Source organism: Calliopsis andreniformis, unplaced genomic scaffold (genome assembly GCF_051401765.1).
Source record: "Calliopsis andreniformis isolate RMS-2024a unplaced genomic scaffold, iyCalAndr_principal scaffold0121, whole genome shotgun sequence".
Taxonomy (NCBI): domain Eukaryota; kingdom Metazoa; phylum Arthropoda; class Insecta; order Hymenoptera; family Andrenidae; genus Calliopsis; species Calliopsis andreniformis.
Window position 1 is genome coordinate 1,090,681 of NW_027480530.1, and position 8,940 is coordinate 1,099,620.

Here is an 8,940-nt window from a genome sequence, read left to right on the forward strand (position 1 = left end):
CTTGTCCTGAGACTGCTTCTGGCTCTTGCTGGTCCTGAAACTGCTCCTGACATTGCTCCTGACATTGATGCTGGTCCTGACACAGACACTGCACCTGGTACTGACACTGACACTGCTCCTGACACTGTCACTGCTCCTGACGCTGCTCCAGACACTGCAACTGGCACTGGCACTGCCCCTGACACTGATCCTGACACTGACCCTGCTCCTGACACAGCTTCTGACACTGACACTGCTCCTGACACTGCTCCTGACACAGACACTTCTGCTGATACTGACAATGCTCCTGTCACTGCTTCTGACACTGCTCGTGATACTGACACTCTCACTGCTACTGACACTGCTCCTGACACTGACACTGCTCCTGACACTGCTCCAGACACTCCTCCTGACACTGACACTGCTCCTGACACAGCTCCTGGCACTGACACTGCTCCTGACACTGACACTACACCTCAAATTGCTCCTGACACTCCTCCTGGCACTGACACTGCTCCTGGAACTGCTCCTGACACTGACGCTGCTCCTGATGCTGACACTGACACTGCTCCTGTCACTGCTCCTGACGCTGCTCCTGACACTGCTCCTGCCACAGGCACTGCACCTGGTACTGACACTGACACTGCTCCTGACACAGGCACTGTTTCTGGTACTGACACTGACACTGCTACTGACACTGCCACTGCTCCTGACGCTGCTCCAGACACTGCAACTGGCACTGGCACGGCTCCTCACACTGCTCCTGACACTGCTCCTGGCACTGCTCCTGACACTGACACTGCTGCTGATCCTGACAATGCTCCTGACACTGCTCCTGACACTGATGCTGACACTGCTCATGAATGTGACACTGACACTGACACTGCTCCCGTCACAGACACTGACACTGATCCTGACACTGACACTGCTCCTGTGTCTAGCACTTGTCTTGAGGCTGCTTCTGACACTGGCTGGTCCTGACACTGCTCCTGACATTGCTCCTGACATTGCCGCTGTTCCTGACACAGACACTGCACCTGGTACTGACACTGACACTGCTCCTGACACTGTCACTGCTCCTGACGCTGCTCCAGACACTGCAACTGACACCGGCACTGCCCCCGTCACTGATCCTGACACTGACCCTGCTCCTGACACAGCTTCTGTCACTGACACTGCTCCTGACACTGCTCCTGACACTGACACTGCTCCTGGCACTGCTCCTGACACTGACACTGCTCCTGACACTGCTCCTGACACTGCTCCTGACACCGACACTGCTCCTGCCACTGCTCCTGTCACTGCTCCTGACACTGCTCCTGACACTGACACTGCTCCTGACACTGCTCCTGACACTGCTCCTGACACTGACACTGCTCCTGACACTGCTCCTGACACTGACACTGCTGCTGATCCTGACAATGCTCCTGACACTGCTCCTGACACTGACACTGCTCCTGACACTGCTCCTGACACTGACACTGCTGCTGATCCTGACAATGCTCCTGACACTGCTCCTGACACTGACGCTCACACTGCTCATGACTGTGACACTGACACTGACACTGCTCACTTCACAGACACTGATACTGCTCCTGTGACTGACACTTGTCCTGAGACTGCTTCTGGCTCTTGCTGGTCCTGAAACTGCTCCTGACATTGCTCCTGACATTGAGGCTGGTCCTGACACAGACACTGCACCTGGTACTGACACTGACACTGCTCCTGACACTGTCACTGCTCCTGACGCTGCTCCAGACACTGCAACTGACACTGGCACTGCCCCTGACACTGATCCTGAAACTGACCCTGCTCCTGACACAGCTTCTGACACTGACACTGCTCCTGACACTGCTCCTGACACAGACACTTCTGCTGATACTGACAATGCTCCTGTCACTGCTTCTGACACTGCTCGTGATACTGACACTCTCACTGCTACTGACACTGCTCCTGACACTGACACTGCTCCTGACACTGCTCCAGACACTCCTCCTGACACTGAAACTGCTCCTGACACAGCTCCTGGCACTGACACTGCTCCTGACACTGACACTACACCTCAAATTGCTCCTCACACTCCTCCTGACACTGACACTGCTCCTGGAACTGCTCCTGACACTGACGCTGCTCCTGATGCTGACACTGACACTGCTCCTGTCACTGCTCCTGACGCTGCTCCTGACACTGCTCCTGCCACAGGCACTGCACCTGGTACTGACACTGACACTGCTCCTGACACTCCTCCTGACACTGAAACTGCTCCTGACACAGCTCCTGGCACTGACACTGCTCCTGACACTGACACTACACCTCAAATTGCTCCTCACACTCCTCCTGACACTGCCGCTGCTCCTGACGCTGCTCCAGACACTGCAACTGACACTGGCACGGCTCCTCACACTGCTCCTGACACTGCTCCTGACACTGACACTGCTCCTGACACTGCTCCAGACACTGACACTGCTCCTCACACTGCTCCTGACACAGACACTGCTGCTGACACTGACACTACACCTCAAACTGCTCCTGACACTCCTCCTGACACTGACACTGCTCCTGACACAGCTCCTGACACTTCTCCTGACACTGCTCGTGACACTGACACTGCTCCATGACACTGCTCCTGACACAGCTCCTGACACTGACCCTGCTCCTGACACTGCTCCTGACACTGCTCCAGACACGGACACTGCTCCAGACACAGCTACTGTCACCGACACTGCTCCTGACACTGCTCCTGACACAACTCCTGACACTGACACTGGTCCTCACACTGCTCCTGACACTGACACTGCTCCTGACACTGCTCCAGACACTCCTCCTGACACTGACACTGCTCCTGACGCAGCACCTGACACTGACACTGCTCCTGACACTGACACTACACCTCAAACTGCTCCTGACACTCCTCCTGACACTGACACTGCTCCTGGCACTGCTCCTGAAACTGACGCTGCTCCTGATGCTGACACGGCCACAGCTCCTGGCACTGCTCCTGACGCTGCTCCTGACACTGCACCTGATACAGGCACTGCACCTGGTACTGACACTGACACTGCTCCTGACACAGGCACTGTTTCTGGTACTTACACTGACACTGATACTGACACTGCCACTGCTCCTGACGCTGCTCCAGACACTGCAACTGACACTGGCACTGCTCCTCACACTGCTCCTGACACTGACACTGCTCCTGACACTGCTCCTCACACTGACACTGCACCTGACACTGCTCCTGGCACTGCCACTGGTCCAGACACTGCTCCTGAAACTGACACTGGTCCTCACACTGCTCCTGACACTGACACTGCTCCTCACGCTGGTCCTGACAATGATACTGCCCCTGAGACTGCTCCTGACACTGACGCTGCTCCTGGCACTGCTCCTGGCGCTGCTCCTGACACTGACACTGCTCCTGATACTGACACTGACACTGCTCCTGACACCGACACTGCTCCTGTCACTGCTCCTCACGCTGACACTGCTACTGACACTGCTCCTGACACTGACACTGCTCCTGGCGCAGCTCCTGCCACTGACACTGCTCCTGACACTGCTCCTGACACTGCTCCTGACACTGCTCCTGACACTGACACTGCTCATGGCACAGCTCCTGTCACTGCTCCTGGCACTGACACTGCTCCTGACACTGACACTGCTCCTGACACTGCACCTGACACTGCTACTGACACTGTCACTGCAACTACCGCTGCTCCTGACACTGACGCTGCTGCTGATCCTGACAATGCTCCTGACAGTGCTCCTGACACTGACGCTGACACTGCTGATGACAGTGACACTGACACTGACACTGCTCCTGTCACTGACACTGCTCCTCACACTGCTCTTCACACAGACACTGCTCCAGACACTGCTACTGACACAGACACGTCTGCTGATACTGATAATGCTCCTGTAACTGCTCCTGACCATGACACGGCTGCTCACACTGCTCCTGATACTGACATTGCTCCTGACACTGGTCCTGACACAGACACTGCTGCTGATGCTGACAATGCTCCTGAGACTGCTCCTGACAGAGACACTGCTCCGAACAATGCTTCTGACACTGACACTGCTCCTGTCACTGGCACTGGTCCTGACACTGCTTCTCACACTGGCGCTGGTCCTGACACTGCTACTGACACTGACACTGACACTGCTCCTGACACTGACACTGCTCCTGATACGGACACTGACACTGCTCCTGACACCGACACTGCTCCTGTCACTGCTCCTGACGCTGACACTGCTACTGACACTGCTCCTGACACTGACACTGCTCCTGGCGCAGCTCCTGCCACTGACACTGCTCCTGACACAGCTCGTCACACTGCTGCTGACACTGACACTGCTTGTGGAACTGCTCCTGAAACTGACACTGCTCCTCACACAGCTCCTGACACTGGCACTGCTCTTGGCACTGCTCCTGACACTGACGCTGCTCCTGACACTGATACTGCTGCTGATCCTGACAAAGCTCCTGACACTGCTCCTGCCACTGTTCCTGACACGGCTGCTCACACTGACACTGCTCCTGACACTGGCACTGGTCCTGACACTGCTCCTGACACTGACACTGCTCCTGACACTGCTCCTGACACTGCTCCTGACACTGACACTGCTCCTGACAATGCTCCTGACACTGCTTCTGACACTGGCACTGCTCCTGACACTGCTCCTGACACTGACACTGCTCCTGAAACTGCTCCTGACACTGACACTGCTCCTGACACTGATACTGCTGCTGATCCTGACAAAGCTCCTGACACTGCTACTGACACTGCTCGTGACGTTGCTCCAGACACTGACACAGCTCCTGACACAGCTCGTGACGGTGAGACTGCTCCTGCCACTGTTCCTGACACGGCTGCTCACACTGACACTGCTCCTGACACTGGCACTGGTCCTGACACTGCTCCTGACACTGACACTGCTCCTGACACTGCTCCAGACACTGACACTGCTCCTCACACTGCTCCTGACACAGACACTGCTGCTGACACTGACACTACACCTCAAACTGCTCCTGACACTCCTCCTGACACTGACACTGCTCCTGACACTGCTCCTGACACTTCTCCTGACACTGCTCGTGACACTGACACTGCTCCATGACACTGCTCCTGACACAGCTCCTGACACTGACCCTGCTCCTGACACTGCTCCTGACACTGCTCCAGACACTGACACTGCTCCAGACACAGCTACTGTCACCGACACTGCTCCTGACACTGCTCCTGACACAACTCCTGACACTGACACTGGTCCTCACACTGCTCCTGACACTGACACTGCTCCTGACACTGCTCCAGACACTCCTCCTGACACTGACACTGCTCCTGACGCAGCACCTGACACTGACACTGCTCCTGACACTGACACTACACCTCAAACTGCTCCTGACACTCCTCCTGTCACTGACACTGCTCCTGGCACTGCTCCTGAAACTGACGCTGCTCCTGATGCTGACACGGCCACAGCTCCTGGCACTGCTCCTGACGCTGCTCCTGACACTGCACCTGATACAGGCACTGCACCTGGTACTGACACTGACACTGCTCCTGACACAGGCACTGTTTCTGGTACTTACACTGACACTGATACTGACACTGCCACTGCTCCTGACGCTGCTCCAGACACTGCAACTGACACTGGCACTGCTCCTCACACTGCTCCTGACACTGACACTGCTCCTGACACTGCTCCTCACACTGACACTGCACCTGACACTGCTCCTGGCACTGCCACTGGTCCAGACACTGCTCCTGAAACTGACACTGGTCCTCACACTGCTCCTGACACTGACACTGCTCCTCACGCTGGTCCTGACAATGATACTGCCCCTGAGACTGCTCCTGACACTGACGCTGCTCCTGGCACTGCTCCTGGCGCTGCTCCTGACACTGACACTGCTCCTGATACTGACACTGACACTGCTCCTGACACCGACACTGCTCCTGTCACTGCTCCTGACGCTGACACTGCTACTGACACTGCTCCTGACACTGACACTGCTCCTGGCGCAGCTCCTGCCACTGACACTGCTCCTGACACTGCTCCTGACACTGCTCCTGACACTGCTCCTGACACTGACACTGCTCATGGCACAGCTCCTGTCACTGCTCCTGGCACTGACACTGCTCCTGACACTGACACTGCTCCTGACACTGCACCTGACACTATTCCTGACACTGTCACTGCAACTACCGCTGCTCCTGACACTGACGCTGCTGCTGATCCTGACAATGCTCCTGACAGTGCTCCTGACACTGACGCTGACACTGCTGATGACAGTGACACTGACACTGACACTGCTCCTGTCACTGACACTGCTCCTCACACTGCTCTTCACACAGACACTGCTCCAGACACTGCTACTGACACAGACACGTCTGCTGATACTGATAATGCTCCTGTAACTGCTCCTGACCATGACACGGCTGCTCACACTGCTCCTGATACTGACATTGCTCCTGACACTGGTCCTGACACAGACACTGCTGCTGATGCTGACAATGCTCCTGAGACAGCTCCTGACAGAGACACTGCTCCGAACAATGCTTCTGACACTGACACTGCTCCTGTCACTGGCACTGGTCCTGACACTGCTTCTCACACTGGCGCTGGTCCTGACACTGCTCCTGACACTGACACTGACACTGCTCCTGACACTGACACTGCTCCTGATACGGACACTGACACTGCTCCTGACACCGACACTGCTCCTGTCACTGCTGCTGACGCTGACACTGCTACTGACACTGCTCCTGACACTGACACTGCTCCTGGCGCAGCTCCTGCCACTGACACTGCTCCTGACACAGCTCGTCACACTGCTGCTGACACTGACACTGCTTGTGGAACTGCTCCTGAAACTGACACTGCTCCTCACACAGCTCCTGACACTGGCACTGCTCTTGGCACTGCTCCTGACACTGACGCTGCTCCTGACACTGATACTGCTGCTGATCCTGACAAAGCTCCTGACACTGCTCCTGCCACTGTTCCTGACACGGCTGCTCACACTGACACTGCTCCTGACACTGGCACTGGTACTGACACTGCTCCTGACGCTGACACTGCTCCTGACACTGCTCCTGACACTGCTCCTGACACTGACACTGCTCCTGACACTGCTCCTGACACTGCTTCTGACACTGGCACTGCTCCTGACACTGCTCCTGACACTGACACTGCTCCTGAAACTGCTCCTGACACTGACACTGCTCCTGACACTGATACTGCTGCTGATCCTGACAAAGCTCCTGACACTGCTACTGACACTGCTCGTGACGTTGCTCCAGACACTGACACAGCTCCTGACACAGCTCGTGACGGTGAGACTGCTCCTGCCACTGTTCCTGACACGGCTGCTCACACTGACACTGCTCCTGACACTGGCACTGGTCCTGACACTGCTCCTGACACTGACACTGACACTGGTCCTGACACTGACACTGCTCCTGATACTGACACTGACACTGCTCCTGACACCGACACTGCTCCTGTCACTGCTCCTGACGCTGACACTGCTACTGACACTGCTCCTGACACTGACACTGCTCCTGGCGCAGCTCCTGCCACTGACACTGCTCCTGACACAGCTCGTCACACTGCTGCTGACACTGACACTGCTTGTGGAACTGCTCCTGAAACTGACACTGCTCCTCACACAGCTCCTGACACTGGCACTGCTCTTGGCACTGTTCCTGACACTGACACTGCTCCTGACACTGATACTGCTGCTGATCCTGACAAAGCTCCTGACACTGCTCCTGCCACTGTTCCTGACACGGCTGCTCACACTGACACTGCTCCTGACACTGACACTGGTCCTGACACTGCCCCTGACGCTGACACTGCTCCTGACACTGCTCCTGACACTGCTCCTGACACTGACACTGCTCCTGACAATGCTCCTGACACTGCTTCTGACACTGGCACTGCTCCTGACACTGCTCCTGACACTGACACTGCTGCTGAAACTGCTCCTGACACTGACACTGCTCCTGACACTGATACTGCTGCTGATCCTGACAAAGCTCCTGACACTGCTACTGACACTGCTCGTGACGTTGCTCCAGACACTGACACAGCTCCTGACACAGCTCGTGACGGTGAGACTGCTCCTGCCACTGTTCCTGACACGGCTGCTCACACTGACACTGCTCCTGACACTGGCACTGGTCCTGACACTGCTCCTGACACTGACACTGCTGCTGACACTGCTCCTGACACTGCTCGTGTCACAGACACTGCTCCTGACACAGACACTTCTGCGGATACTGACAATGCTCCTGTCACTGCTTCTGTCACTGCTCCTGATACAGACACACTCACTGCTACTGACACTGCTCCTGACACTGACACTGCTCCTGACACTGCTCCTGACACTGACACTGCTCCTGGCGCAGCTCCTGCTACTGACACTGCTCCTGACACTGCTCCTGACACTGCTCCTGACACTGACACTGCTCATGGCACTGGCACTGGCCCTGACACTGCTTCTCACACTGGCGCTGGCCCTGACACTGCTCCTGACACTGACGCTGCTCCTGACACTGACACTGACACTGCTCCTGACACTGCTACGGACACTGACACTGCTCCTGACACTGCCCGCGACATTGCTCCAGACACTGACACTGCTCCTGAGACAGCTCGTGCCACTGACACTGCTCCTGCCACTGTTCCTGACACTGCTGCTCACACTGACACTGCTCCTGACACTGGCACTGGTCCTGACAATGCTCCTGACACTGATACTGATCGTGACACTGCTGCTGAAACTGACACTGCTCCTCGAACAGCTCCTGACACTGCTGCTGACACTGACACTGCTGCTGATCCTGTCACTGCTCCTGACACTGCTCTTGACACTGACACTGCTCCTGCCACTGCTCCTGACACTGCTCCTGACACTGCTGCTGACACTGACACTGCTCCTGACACTGC